Source organism: Procambarus clarkii, chromosome 28 (assembly GCF_040958095.1).
Source record: "Procambarus clarkii isolate CNS0578487 chromosome 28, FALCON_Pclarkii_2.0, whole genome shotgun sequence".
NCBI classification, from domain to species: domain Eukaryota; kingdom Metazoa; phylum Arthropoda; class Malacostraca; order Decapoda; family Cambaridae; genus Procambarus; species Procambarus clarkii.
Genome location: NC_091177.1, coordinates 27,259,130 through 27,274,476, shown reverse-complemented (window position 1 = coordinate 27,274,476; position 15,347 = coordinate 27,259,130).

Below are 15,347 nucleotides of genomic sequence, written 5' to 3'. Positions count from 1 at the left end.
CGCGGCGCTGAAAGTCTCAATGGAAAGGCATACACCAATACGATTGGTTCCAGCGCCGTCGCAGGAACTGTGAGTTCCGGGGTTGACCTCAAACTTGGTGAAAAAGGGCACAGGGACCTCCAACCCCACAGACCGCCGTGGACGTAGCCGGAGAAGAACCACCCCATCAAGGGTAGGAAAGACCCTAGCCTCCTGAAGCATAACCCGGGCCGCACGACCCTCGGGAGGTGGACGTCCCGGTCCCGCACCTATGGGTTCCAGACAGTGATCGTCACAGCCCTCTTTCACCCGAGGCCGGCCTCCTTCAAGACTAAGTAGAAGGAAAAGTGATAATTATTAAATACAACAATTATTATTATAATAATTATTATAATAATAATATATATATATGCAACAATTATTATTATAATAATATTATAATAATTATTATAATAATAATATAAATATTTAACAATTATCACTCTTCCTTCTACTTGGTCTTGAAGGAGGCCGGCCTCGAGTGAAAGAGGACGTAACGATCACTGTCTGGAACCCATAGGACATAAACGAGTGTCAAAGATTAACCCCAAAAGCTTAGTAGAATCCATGTACACAAGGGGATGACCATAACGCGACAAAGAGGCAAGAAGATCGACACGCTTCCGAGTAAAATTCATAGCCCAAGTCTTAGACGTAGAGAACTTGAAGCCATGATCGGTGGCCCAAGGCGACACGGCATCAATCGTAAGATGAAGCCGCCGTTGAAGGAGAGGCGAATCATCACCCTGACAGCAAAGGGTAAGGTAGTTGACATAGAGGGTGAAGAAGACGCCAGAAGGAAGAGAGGAAAGAAGACCATTGAGGGCAACCAGAAAAAGAGTAGTGCTCAGAACACTACCTTGGGGCACACCCTCGTATTGCCGAAAAGAGGCAGAGAGAGTGGCACCAAGCTTCACACGAATGGAACGACGAGAGAGGAAAAAACTTTGGAGGAAAAGAGGGAGATTACCACGAAGGCCAAAAGAACGAAGTTGGGACAGAATATGATATCTCCAAGCGGTGTCCAAAGCCTTTTCCAGGTAAAAAAGGACGGCGACAACGGAGGTCTTCGCAGCAATAGCAGTACGAATATAAACCTACAAGTTCTCCAGGACATCTGGTGTGGTGCGGCATTTGTGAAAACCAAATTGAGAAGGTGAGAGGTGGTGATATTATTATAAGAACTACTTCAACGAACGTTAACCATACGTTCAAAGAATTTGCAGACACAACTCGGGAGGGCAATAAAGTGGAAGTCCTGAGGGGATGTCCTGAGAGACCCTGGTTTCTGAACAGGGAGGACAACAGCATCGAGTCAGTCCTCAGTGACTGACGACGACTCCCAGACCAGGTTATACAAACTCAGCAAACACTGAGACGTGCGCGATGGGAGATGGCGAAGCATCATATAATGAATGTCATCGGAGCCCGCTGCCATAGAACCGCAGAGGGCCAGGACAGACTGAAGTTCAGAGAGAGAGATGGGATCGTTATAGGGGAAGTCTGAGATGGGTACGGAAATCTAAAGGATGAAATTCAAGAACAGGCTTACGAAGAAGGAAAGGCTAAGGAAGATGGGAACCAGAGCTAACAGATGTAAATTGGAGTTTCGGACGTAATAGTGGAAACTTAAGACTTCCAACACTCAAGTTTAGCCATATGGATGGTCTTATGGGCCACCGCACTCGTCTTTCAAAATAAAAGAAAAGAATCAGCCGTTTGCCGGCGGTGGTGTCTCTTCCAGGCTATACGCTTACAACAGACAGTCCGGGCACAGTCCACATTCCACTAGGGAACGCACTTCCGCGTGCCCCGAGAGGTAGAGCGAGGAATAGAGTGGAGGGCAGCGTCAAAGATGGTGTCATGAATAAGAAGGAGGACGCGAGGGAGAGGCATAATGGAGAGGTCGGAGAGAGTAGCTCGGAGAGTAAGGAGATTCCAGTCTGCCTTTGGCAAACTGCCATCTAGGGAAGGAGAGGGGAGGGTGAAAAGAGAAAAAAGTAACAAGGATGGGGAAATAGTCACTGCCATGGAGGTCATCAAGAACGCGCCACGAGAAATCCAAGTAAAGAGACGACGAGCAGGAAGAAAGATCAAGACAGGAAAGGGTGCGAGTTTGAGAGTCCAAAAGAGTGGGCTCACCAGAATTAAGAAGAGACAGAGAAAAAGAGAGGACGAAAGGTTCAAGAAGGCAACCTCGGGTGTTTTTCAGAACATTTGTCAGACCTGGGGGGGGGGAAGGGAAGAGAGAAAGCAATAGCCCCGGAAGCGACTGGGACAAGCACCAAACATCGGCTCCTGGAGACTGACACAAACGGGGGAAAACTGTGAAATCAGAAGTTGGAGTTCATGGAAATTGGCTTTATATCCACGAATATTATATTGAAGAAAAAAATCGACAAAAAGAGAACGAACAGCAATAGAGAACAGCAACAGAGGACAATAAAGAAACAAAGGGTAAAAAGGAACACAGCATGTTAAAAGAAGCTCAGGAGCAGGATCAGGGTCAGCAAAGTCAAGGTTAGGGGGGCATGGGTAAACTGAGTAAGGATAGAGGGAAGGGAGCTGGAGGACAGAGGTGGATGAGCAAGGTCCAGAGGTGGAGGAGGAGACAACCGAGGGTCAAGGACTGCAGGAGGAGGAGGAGGAGGCAGAAGCCGGGATGCACACCTCAGCAAGGGCAGCAACCGAGAGGGAAGCAGACATACTTTCTCTAAATCTTAGCTTCAGGCATTGTTATCTATCCAGCACAGAGATAATATACAACTCATCACTGAAATCCTACACATTGGAAAAGAAGCACGCAATCTAGATTTGTTTCTCCTCCAATGAAACCTCAATAGCAGGAAGAGGGGGCTCGACCTCTGAAACTGGAAGGGATGGAGCGATAGAATCAGAGGTGTGGTGCGAGGAAGACAGCAAAGCCTTTCTTCCCACTGGGGAGAGGTCATATGGCGCAGTAGTCACAATGAGAGATGGAGCCATGCTAGGGGACGAGACGGTCACCACAGGGGGGCGCTTGGAGCCCAACAGAGGAGGTAAGGGAGTAGCGAATGGGGGGAGGGGGGTGGGGCAGTAGTCTGGTCTGGATCCAATGTCGTGGGGGATACATAGCCCGGTCTTCCAGCACAGTCTGACCCAGGAGCCTAGTCGCCCACCCTATGAGTCTGGGGTAAGAGAGGTCGGGTCTTCATCCATTCAGCAGTCCTTCTAATAGTTTGGGGCCTGGAACCAAGGGATACCACCTACCAGGGAGGCCGAATGCGGGCCATTGCAGGAAGGGTGTGTCGTCCCCCGCGGTGCTCCACCTTTTCAACAGGGGAGTCCTACTACATCGTCCATTCTCCCACACTGGTGCTAAAACCCCATTCCCCTATCACCCCAGCCTGGACACCCAGCCATCCACTCAGGGGGGTACCTCACGGGCGACCTCTCCAGCTGGCGGTCCGATGGCTCACAAGGCCCCTACGTGATTCCCTTCTGCACGTATACCACCCAAAGAGGGGCAGGAGAGGGGGCAAATGCAGCCCTCACCGGTCCCAGCGAGGTGTATGTGAGCCCCTCAACACGACAAGGCAACACCACGGAGGGGTGGTACGAACAAGCCACTGGGTACTCCTCTCTCAAGGATTGCAAAAAGCTATCCAGATACATTGCAGTAGCAATACACCGACTCAGACTTGGCTACAAGTGCTGATGGGAAGTAATAACCCCAATAGTTAAAGAGTGGCATCTCTCTGGAACAGATGTAAAGGCGCCAATATTGCATTACTTACTAAAATATGAAGCGACTGAAGCCTTGCGCATCAAACTCATCATGCAACCAACAAGAGGGGCTGCATTAAATGGCAAATGCCCCTGTGACTACAATGATTAAAAAAACAGGGGAAGAATGGGACTCTCTAGTGAACATTGTCCATCTATATCCCCGACAAAGATAATGTTATTAAAACAAATGATTAAGCCAGTACAAAAAGAAGGAAACTCAACCTTCATTTAAAACTTTGATCCAAATATCACTGTAACAAGGTTATCAAGAATAACCGAACTCTATTACGGGCTCACTATAGCCCGTGCTAAGTGAAAATTTCAGTTCCGAATAGTTATATCTAAAACAACAACGAAACATTCATAAGGAAAATGGTATTCGTTACTGTGGTCAGCTCCTCTTGTGCTTAAGTGACTTTATGTTTGATGATGAGCTCATCCACTTTACAGGCAGGCTCTAAGTGATTAGTATTATCAATTGTATTTCTAATATTTGTTTAACAGTTATTAACAATAGTACTATAAAAATGTAACTACTGCTTGGTTAAAATTGATGATGTGTTTGGAGTCTGAAGATACGAATTTATTAGTATCTCTATCCAATGTGGTGTAGCAAAACGCGCTGTTGACAAAGATATGTTTGGTTTTAAACACACCTTTTCATACGATTTTACACATTATTTTATGCTCGGCATAGGTTTTAATTACCTTTGGTGTGTATCATTCAAGATACTAAAAACCAGCTTTCTGGCACTTGTTTTGGCATGTATGCCTATACTAGGTACTCGTCTCAAATCTTAACTGAGTGCTTCTTGCAAAACATTCAGTTAAAAGATTGCAACCAAATTAACAAGACGCTGCTTGGGATCATAGTTGGACGAATATCTATGTGGTGGCAGACATCATTCAAGATGTTGACGGTTTAAACAAGAAACAGAATCAAGATGTTGAACAAGAGTTATAGCGAATAAACTCTTCTTTCCGGGAAAAACACAATAAGACAATATCATAAGAGAATTGGGAGCATGATAATTTAACCAAAACAACAACCCGGGAAGGAAGTAAATGTATATGACTTAGTGATTGATTTAAGTTTCATTCTTTATTAGACAATTCTTCTCTATGTTCTATATTTCTCTATGTGGTATTTAGATTATTCTCTAAATACACATTCTCAGATCACACGTCCTCAACGAGGAGAAGAATACGGTAGAGGAATGTCCTTGGGAGATGCGGCTGAGATAGCGGTGGGATCACTGCTCGGCCAGGGCACCAGCAAGCACCTGCCTACCAGTAATTCAACCCGGCTACTGCTGACAACGTGGCTGTTGTTCACGCTGGTGGTGGGCACCGTCTACAGGGGCAACCTCACTGCTTATCTCACCATGCCCAAGTACCCACCCAGACCTGAAACCCTCGATCAACTCGCCACAACCGCTCAAAAGTAATATTATATATATACATATATATATATTATATATATATTATATATATATAAATATATATATATATATATATATATTTATATATATATATATATATATATATATATATATATATATATAAATATATATATATATATATATATATATATATATATATATATATATATATATATATATATATATATATATATATATATATATATATATTTATATATGTCGTACCTCGTAGCCAGAACGCACTTCTCAGCCTACTATGCAAGGCCCGATTTGCCTAATAAGCCAAGTTTTCCTGAATTAATATATTTTCTCTAATTTTTTTCTTATGAAATGATAGAGCTACCCATTTCATTATGTATGAGGTCAATTTTTTTTAATGGAGTTAAAATTAACGTAGATATATGACCGAACCTAACCAACCCTACCTAACCTAACCTAACCTATCTTTATAGGTTAGGTTCGGTTAGGTAGCAGAAAAAGTTAGGTTAGGTTAGGTTATGTAGTCGAAAAAACATTAATTCATGAAAACTTGGCTTATTATGCAAATCGGGCCTTGCATAGTAGGCTGAGAAGTGCGTTCTGGCTACTAGGTACGACATATATATATATATATGTATATATATATATATATATATATATATATATATATATATATATATATATATATATATATATATATTTATATATATATATATATATATATATATATATATATATATATATACATATATATATATAAATATATATAAGTATATTTTGGTAGCAGTCTTTCCTGTAGACATATATTATTAAATATGACCGAAAAAGTAAGATTAATAATTCTAACACGAATTTTCTCAATCTTTCGTACATTACGCTTCACTGTTGGAGGTAAATCAAAAATCACTTCTCCAAAATTCATTTTTATTTCTAGTCTGACGCGACACGGGCGCGTTTCGTAAAACTTATTACATTTTCAAAGACTTCACAAATACACAACTGATTAGAACTTGCGTTTCCCTGATTTTATATCTACATTTGAGTGAGGTGGGAAGGGTGATGTGGCATTACATTTGAGTGAGGTGGGAAGGGTGATGTGGCATTAACACAAGACAGAACACTAGGGGATATTATTAGGGTATTAAAAGTATCAACACAAGACAGAACAGAAACAATGGGTATTGAATAGAAGTGTTTGTAGAAAGCCTATTGGTCCATATTTCTTGATGCTTCTATATTGGAGCGGAGTCTTGAGGTGGGTAGAATATAGTTGTGGCTATACACAACTATATTCTACCCACCTCAAGACTCCGCTCCAATATAGAAGCATCAAGAAATATGGACCAATAGGCTTTCTACAAACACTTCTATTCAATACCCATTGTTTCTGTTCTGTCTTGTGTTGATACTTTTAATACCCTATTAATATCCCCTAGTGTTCTGTCTTGTGTTAATGCCACATCACCCTTCCCACCTCACTCAAATGTAATGCCACATCACCCTTCCCACCTCACTCAAATGTAGATATAAAATCAGGGAAACGCAAGTTCTAATCAGTTGTGTATTTGTGAAGTCTTTGAAAATGTAATAAGTTTTACGAAACGCGCCCGTGTCGCGTCAGACTAGAAATAAAAATGAATTTTGGAGAAGTGATTTTTGATTTACCTCCAACAGTGAAGCGTAATGTACGAAAGATTGAGAAAATTCGTGTTAGAATTATTAATCTTACTTTTTCGGTCATATTTAATAAAATATATATAAATATATGTCGTACCTAGTAGCCAGAACGCACTTCTCAGCCTACTATGCAAGGCCCGATTTGCATAATAAGCCAAGTTTTCATGAATTAATGTTTTTTCGACTACCTAACCTACCTAACCTAACCTAACTTTTTCTGCTACCTAACTTAACCTAACCTATAAAGATAGGTTAGGTAGGGTTGGTTAGGTTCGGTCATATATCTACGTTAATTTTAACTCCAATAAAAAAAAATTGACCTTATACATAATGAAATGGGTAGCTTTATCATTTCATAAGAAAAAAATTAGAGAAAATATATTAATTCAGGAAAACTTGGCTTATTAGGCAAATCGGGCCTTGCATAGTAGGTCAAAAAGTGGGTTCTGGCTACTAGGTACGACATATATATATATATATATATATATATATATATATATATATATATATATATATATATATATATATATATATATATATATATATATATATATATATATATATTGTGACGGTAACGCGTTGGTGTTCGGCTGTTTAAGGCTAGGGGTATGGCCTCGTCACATAGTTATAAAAAAAAATAGAAAAACTGGAACTTCGTCTGTGGTAAGGTAAGGAGAAGACACACAAAACACAAGTAAATTTTAACAATGAAATTTTAATTACGTTAAATAAATCAAAACATGAAAAAATGGACAAACAAATTCGTATAATAAAATCAATCCATCAAAATAATAAGAATAATTAAATGACACAATGAAAAGTTACGTTAAGACAAAATAACAAGAAGTGCAATACAAAAGTAAATGTAGGTGCTGGAATATTGGCTTTAAGCTACCACCTCTCTCAGTATACGCTAACGTCTAGCCGGGAGGAGTGGTAACTGCGAAAGCACAGAATATTCTGAGGTCTGAGGTCGTGGCGACCCCAGACATCAAGTAGTATGGGGGGGTGGAGTGCAGTTGCAGCCCGGCCGGCGACCAATCAGCGGAGCCGGTAGCGATCAACAGGTAGTTTGGCGGTTTGAGTCTGAACAGGTGTCCCTGGCTGCAACGTTTTGCGCTCTGGCAAACCTTGCTGGTGTTGTTGTCGTTGTTGGACATTTCTTCCATAGTAGTTTTATATAATTTCAACGACGTAATTGTGGAGGGAAGAGCAGGCTCAATCTCTTGAAGGAGATTATCGTCACAATATATATATATATATATATATATATATATATAATGTAAAAATATATATATATATATATATATATATATATATATATATATATATATATATATGCGGAAAATCCACAGAGAAATATGAAATGAGGTGAACGTTTCGGCTTTGTTAAAGCCTTTGTCAACACCAGACTGACTAAGGAGAAGGGAGAAGGGGGAGGATATATAGGCCGACACCTGACCAACCCATCCCTAGGGTTGGTCAGGTGTAATTAACCAAAATCAGGTATAGCTTAGCTTAAAATGGTCAAAGAGGATTAAGCGGTCAGAGAATAAGGATGAAAGATTAAAGAAAAGCCTCATGAACACACAATATATGAATATACAATTATAATGAGACATTGTAAGCCTCTCTATCAGAGTTGTTTCTTAAACTGTTGTGCAATATTATAACTTAAAAATGGATCAAGTTTGTACATTCCAGTACTAACATTAAGAAGATTTGGACACTGACTGATTAGAGCAGACTCAATCAAATTCCGTTCCACGAAATCCCCACAATTGGTAATGCTTTTTGCCCCATTCCAGTTAATATTGTGATCGCATAAACTCGTATGTAGATACAATGCATTAGACGTTTGGGCAGTTCTAATACTATAAGCATGTTGTGACAACCGCAATTGTAAGGACTTTCCTGTTTGTCCAAGGTACACAGAATCACAATCATTGCAGGGAATTGAATACACACAACCTGCTGTATCAGGGGAGTTTTTTATTAAATTGGATTTGATCGTACTATTAGTGAACACCAAATTTATATTAAGTTTCTTAAAAATCAGAGACAATTTTTCAAGTCCACTCGCATAAGGTACCACCAATGAGTTAATAATTTTTGGTTTCGCCTTAGGGACGTGATTATAAAACGTACGTTTGGCTTGTACAAACGAGAAATCCAAAAACCTCTTAGGATATTGTAAACTCTTCCCAATTTCATATATTTTAGCAATCTCTTCATCAAAAAACTCAGAGCTGCAAACCCTCAAAGCTCGTAGAAACATTCCTGAAAATACTGCCTGTTTAACTTTACTATGATGATTCGAATAAAAATGAACATACGACCCCACGTTGGTAGGTTTCCTATACACATTAAATTTGAACTTTCTAGCGACTCTATGAATCATAATGTCCAAAAACGGAAGGTTGTCACAACATGCTTATAGTATTAGAACTGCCCAAACGTCTAATGCATTGTATCTACATACGAGTTTATGCGATCACAATATTAACTGGAATGGGGCAAAAAGCATTACCAATTGTGGGGATTTCGTGGAACGGAATTTGATTGAGTCTGCTCTAATCAGTCAGTGTCCAAATCTTCTTAATGTTAGTACTGGAATGTACAAACTTGATCCATTTTTAAGTTATAATATTGCACAACAGTTTAAGAAACAACTCTGATAGAGAGGCTTACAATGTCTCATTATAATTGTATATTCATATATTGTGTGTTCATGAGGCTTTTCTTTAATCTTTCATCCTTATTCTCTGACCGCTTAATCCTCTTTGACCATTTTAAGCTAAGCTATACCTGATTTTGGTTAATTACACCTGACCAACCCTAGGGATGGGTTGGTCAGGTGTCGGCCTATATATCCTCCCCCTTCTCCCTTCTCCTTAGTCAGTCTGGTGTTGACAAAGGCTTTAACAAAGCCGAAACGTTCACCTCATTTCATATTTCTCTGTGGATTTTCCGCATAAAATGATCAGTGTTTTGTGATCGTCAATTGCATATATATATATATATATATATATATATATATATATATATATATATATATATATATATATATATATATATATATATATATATATATATATATATATATATATATATATATATATATATATAAATCACCTCATTCTTTGGGGCACACATGAGGAACACAAATGCGAACAAGCCTGAATGGTCCCCAGGACTATATGCAACTGAAAACTCACACCCCAAAAGTGACTCGAACCCATACTGCCAGGAGCACTCTGCTGGCATACAGGATCCCTTAACCGCTCGACCAACACGACCGGACAAAAGAGGATGGTATCCGAGGCTATTTCCATCCCCCGCCGGCACTCGGCTGGTATTCTTGTGCATGGTATTTTATCAAAACACCTCATTCTTTGATTCTCACGTGAGGAACACAAATGCAAACAAGCCTGAATGGCCCCAGGACTATATGCAACTGAAAACTTCGAGTCTAGTCAATTCTTGGGTGTGAGTTTTCAGTTGCGTATAGTCCTGGGGACCATTCAGGCTTGTTCGCATTTGTGTTCCTCATGTGTGCCCCAAAGAATGAGGTGATTTGATAAAATACCATACCCATGATTACCAACCGAGTGCCGGCGGGGGGATGGAAATAGCCTCGGCTACCATCCTCTTTTGTCCGGTCGTGTTGGTCGAGCGGTTAAGGGATCCTGTACACCAGCAGAGTACTCCTGGCAGTATGGGTTCGAGTCACTTCTGGGGTGTGAGTTTTCAGTTATATATATATTTATATATTATATATATATATATATATATATATATATATATATATATATATATATATATATATATATATATGTGTGTGTGTGTGTGTGTGTGTGTATATCACGAAAATAAACACGTGATTAAGAATGTGACAATGTCAGACCACGGAGTAAAAATGAAACAGGAATTTCCTTAAGTACTTTCGTATATTAAATACATCTTCAGAAGGAGACCTTCTGAAGATGTATTTAATATACGAAAGTACTTAAGGAAATTCCTGTTTCATTTTTCCTCCGTGGTCTAACATTGTCATATATATATATATATATATATATATATATATATATATATATATATATATATATATATATATATATATATATATATATATATATATATATATATGACAATGTTAGACCACGGAGGAAAAATGAAACAGGAATTTCCTTAAGTACTTTCGTATATTAAATACATCTTCAGAAGGTCTCCTTCTGAAGATGTATTTAATATACGAAAGTACTTAAGGAAATTCCTGTTTCATTTTTACTCCGTGGTCTGACATTGTCACATTCTTAATCACGTGTTTATTTTCGTGATATACACACACACACACACACACACACATATATATATATATATATATATATATATATATATATATATATATATATATATATATATATATATATATATATATATATATATATATATATATATGTATATATATATATATGTATATATATATATATATATATATATATATATATATATATATATATATATATATATATATATATATATATATATATATATATATATATATATACATATATATATATATATATATATATATATATATATATATAACTTTTTAGACACTCAACCCACCAGGGGACTCGAACACTGGCCAACAAGGTGGCAGTTGCATGCTGTATCCACTACGCTATACTTCAAAGCCATAAGAGAGGTAGGAATTCTGGGGTATTTAACCAACCAGAACTCCAATCCTCTCCCAGGCGATGAGATAGTGTGGGACCTCGGATGCTCTTTCATCGGTTCCTGTTATATGGGAAAACTCAGTGCCAAATGCTTAATGCACAGACTACCCTATTCCAGTAGCTGAAGTTTATAACTTTTTAGACACTCAACCCACCAGGGGACTCGAACACTGGCCAACAAGGTGGCAGTTGCATGCTGTATCCACTACGCTATACTTCAAAGCCATAAGAGAGGTAGGAATTCTGGGGTATTTAACCAACCAGAACTCCAATCCTCTCCCAGGCGATGAGATAGTGTGGGACCTCGGATGCTCTTTCATCGGTTCCTGTTATATGGGAAAACTCAGTGCCAAATGCTTAATGCACAGACTACCCTATTCCAGTAGCTGAAGTTTATAACTTTTTAGACACTCAACCCACCAGGGGACTCGAACACTGGCCAACAAGGTGGCAGTTGCATGCTGTATCCACCACGCTATACTTCAAAGCCATAAGAGAGGTAGGAATTCTGGGGTATTTAACCAACCAGAACTCCAATCCTCTCCCAGGCGATGAGATAGTGTGGGACCTCGGATGCTCTTTCATCGGTTCCTGTTATATGGGAAAACTCAGTGCCAAATGCTTAATGCACAGACTACCCTATTCCAGTAGCTGAAGTTTATAACTTTTTAGACACTCAACCCACCAGGGGACTCGAACACTGGCCAACAAGGTGGCAGTTGCATGCTGTATCCACTACGCTATACTTCAAAGCCATAAGAGAGGTAGGAATTCTGGGGTATTTAACCAACCAGAACTCCAATCCTCTCCCAGGCGATGAGATAGTGTGGGACCTCGGATGCTCTTTCATCGGTTCCTGTTATATGGGAAAACTCAGTGCCAAATCCTGGAGTGCCAACTCCAATCCTGGGAGAGGATTGGAGTTCTGGTTGGTTAAATACCCCAGAATTCCTACCTCTCTTATGGCTTTGAAGTATAGCGTAGTGGATACAGCATGCAACTGCCACCTTGTTGGCCAGTGTTCGAGTCCCCTGGTGGGTTGAGTGTCTAAAAAGTTATAAACTTCAGCTACTGGAATAGGGTAGTCTGTGCATTAAGCATTTGGCACTGAGTTTTCCCATATAACAGGAACCGATGAAAGAGCATCCGAGGTCCCACACTATCTCATCGCCTGGGAGAGGATTGGAGTTCTGGTTGGTTAAATACCCCAGAATTCCTACCTCTCTTATGGCTTTGAAGTATAGCGTAGTGGATACAGCATGCAACTGCCACCTTGTTGGCCAGTGTTCGAGTCCCCTGGTGGGTTGAGTGTCTAAAAAGTTATAAACTTCAGCTACTGGAATAGGGTAGTCTGTGCATTAAGCATTTGGCACTGAGTTTTCCCATATAACAGGAACCGATGAAAGAGCATCCGAGGTCCCACACTATCTCATCGCCTGGGAGAGGATTGGAGTTCTGGTTGGTTAAATACCCCAGAATTCCTACCTCTCTTATGGCTTTGAAGTATAGCGTAGTGGATACAGCATGCAACTGCCACCTTGTTGGCCAGTGTTCGAGTCCCCTGGTGGGTTGAGTGTCTAAAAAGTTATAAACTTCAGCTACTGGAATAGGGTAGTCTGTGCATTAAGCATTTGGCACTGAGTTTTCCCATATAACAGGAACCGATGAAAGAGCATCCGAGGTCCCACACTATCTCATCGCCTGGGAGAGGATTGGAGTTCTGGTTGGTTAAATACCCCAGAATTCCTACCTCTCTTATGGCTTTGAAGTATAGCGTAGTGGATACAGCATGCAACTGCCACCTTGTTGGCCAGTGTTCGAGTCCCCTGGTGGGTTGAGTGTCTAAAAAGTTATAAACTTCAGCTACTGGAATAGGGTAGTCTGTGCATTAAGCATTTGGCACTGAGTTTTCCCATATAACAGGAACCGATGAAAGAGCATCCGAGGTCCCACACTATCTCATCGCCTGGGAGAGGATTGGAGTTCTGGTTGGTTAAATACCCCAGAATTCCTACCTCTCTTATGGCTTTGAAGTATAGCGTAGTGGATACAGCATGCAACTGCCACCTTGTTGGCCAGTGTTCGAGTCCCCTGGTGGGTTGAGTGTCTAAAAAGTTATAAACTTCAGCTACTGGAATAGGGTAGTCTGTGCATTAAGCATTTGGCACTGAGTTTTCCCATATAACAGGAACCGATGAAAGAGCATCCGAGGTCCCACACTATCTCATCGCCTGGGAGAGGATTGGAGTTCTGGTTGGTTAAATACCCCAGAATTCCTACCTCTCTTATGGCTTTGAAGTATAGCGTAGTGGATACAGCATGCAACTGCCACCTTGTTGGCCAGTGTTCGAGTCCCCTGGTGGGTTGAGTGTCTAAAAAGTTATAAACTTCAGCTACTGGAATAGGGTAGTCTGTGCATTAAGCATTTGGCACTGAGTTTTCCCATATAACAGGAACCGATGAAAGAGCATCCGAGGTCCCACACTATCTCATCGCCTGGGAGAGGATTGGAGTTCTGGTTGGTTAAATACCCCAGAATTCCTACCTCTCTTATGGCTTTGAAGTATAGCGTAGTGGATACAGCATGCAACTGCCACCTTGTTGGCCAGTGTTCGAGTCCCCTGGTGGGTTGAGTGTCTAAAAAGTTATAAACTTCAGCTACTGGAATAGGGTAGTCTGTGCATTAAGCATTTGGCACTGAGTTTTCCCATATAACAGGAACCGATGAAAGAGCATCCGAGGTCCCACACTATCTCATCGCCTGGGAGAGGATTGGAGTTCTGGTTGGTTAAATACCCCAGAATTTCTACCTCTCTTATGGCTTTGAAGTATAGCGTAGTGGATACAGCATGCAACTGCCACCTTGTTGGCCAGTGTTCGAGTCCCCTGGTGGGTTGAGTGTCTAAAAAGTTATAAACTTCAGCTACTGGAATAGGGTAGTCTGTGCATTAAGCATTTGGCACTGAGTTTTCCCATATAACAGGAACCGATGAAAGAGCATCCGAGGTCCCACACTATCTCATCGCCTGGGAGAGGATTGGAGTTCTGGTTGGTTAAATACCCCAGAATTCCTACCTCTCTTATGGCTTTGAAGTATAGCGTAGTGGATACAGCATGCAACTGCCACCTTGTTGGCCAGTGTTCGAGTCCCCTGGTGGGTTGAGTGTCTAAAAAGTTATAAACTTCAGCTACTGGAATAGGGTAGTCTGTGCATTAAGCATTTGGCACTGAGTTTTCCCATATAACAGGAACCGATGAAAGAGCATCCGAGGTCCCACACTATCTCATCGCCTGGGAGAGGATTGGAGTTCTGGTTGGTTAAATACCCCAGAATTCCTACCTCTCTTATGGCTTTGAAGTATAGCGTAGTGGATACAGCATGCAACTGCCACCTTGTTGGCCAGTGTTCGAGTCCCCTGGTGGGTTGAGTGTCTAAAAAGTTATAAACTTCAGCTACTGGAATAGGGTAGTCTGTGCATTAAGCATTTGGCACTGAGTTTTCCCATATAACAGGAACCGATGAAAGAGCATCCGAGGTCCCACACTATCTCATCGCCTGGGTGAGGATTGGAGTTCTGGTTGGTTAAATACCCCAGAATTCCTACCTCTCTTATGGCTTTGAAGTATAGCGTAGTGGATACAGCATGCAACTGCCACCTTGTTGGCCAGTGTTCGAGTCCCCTGGTGGGTTGAGTGTCTAAAAAGTTATAAACTTCAGCTA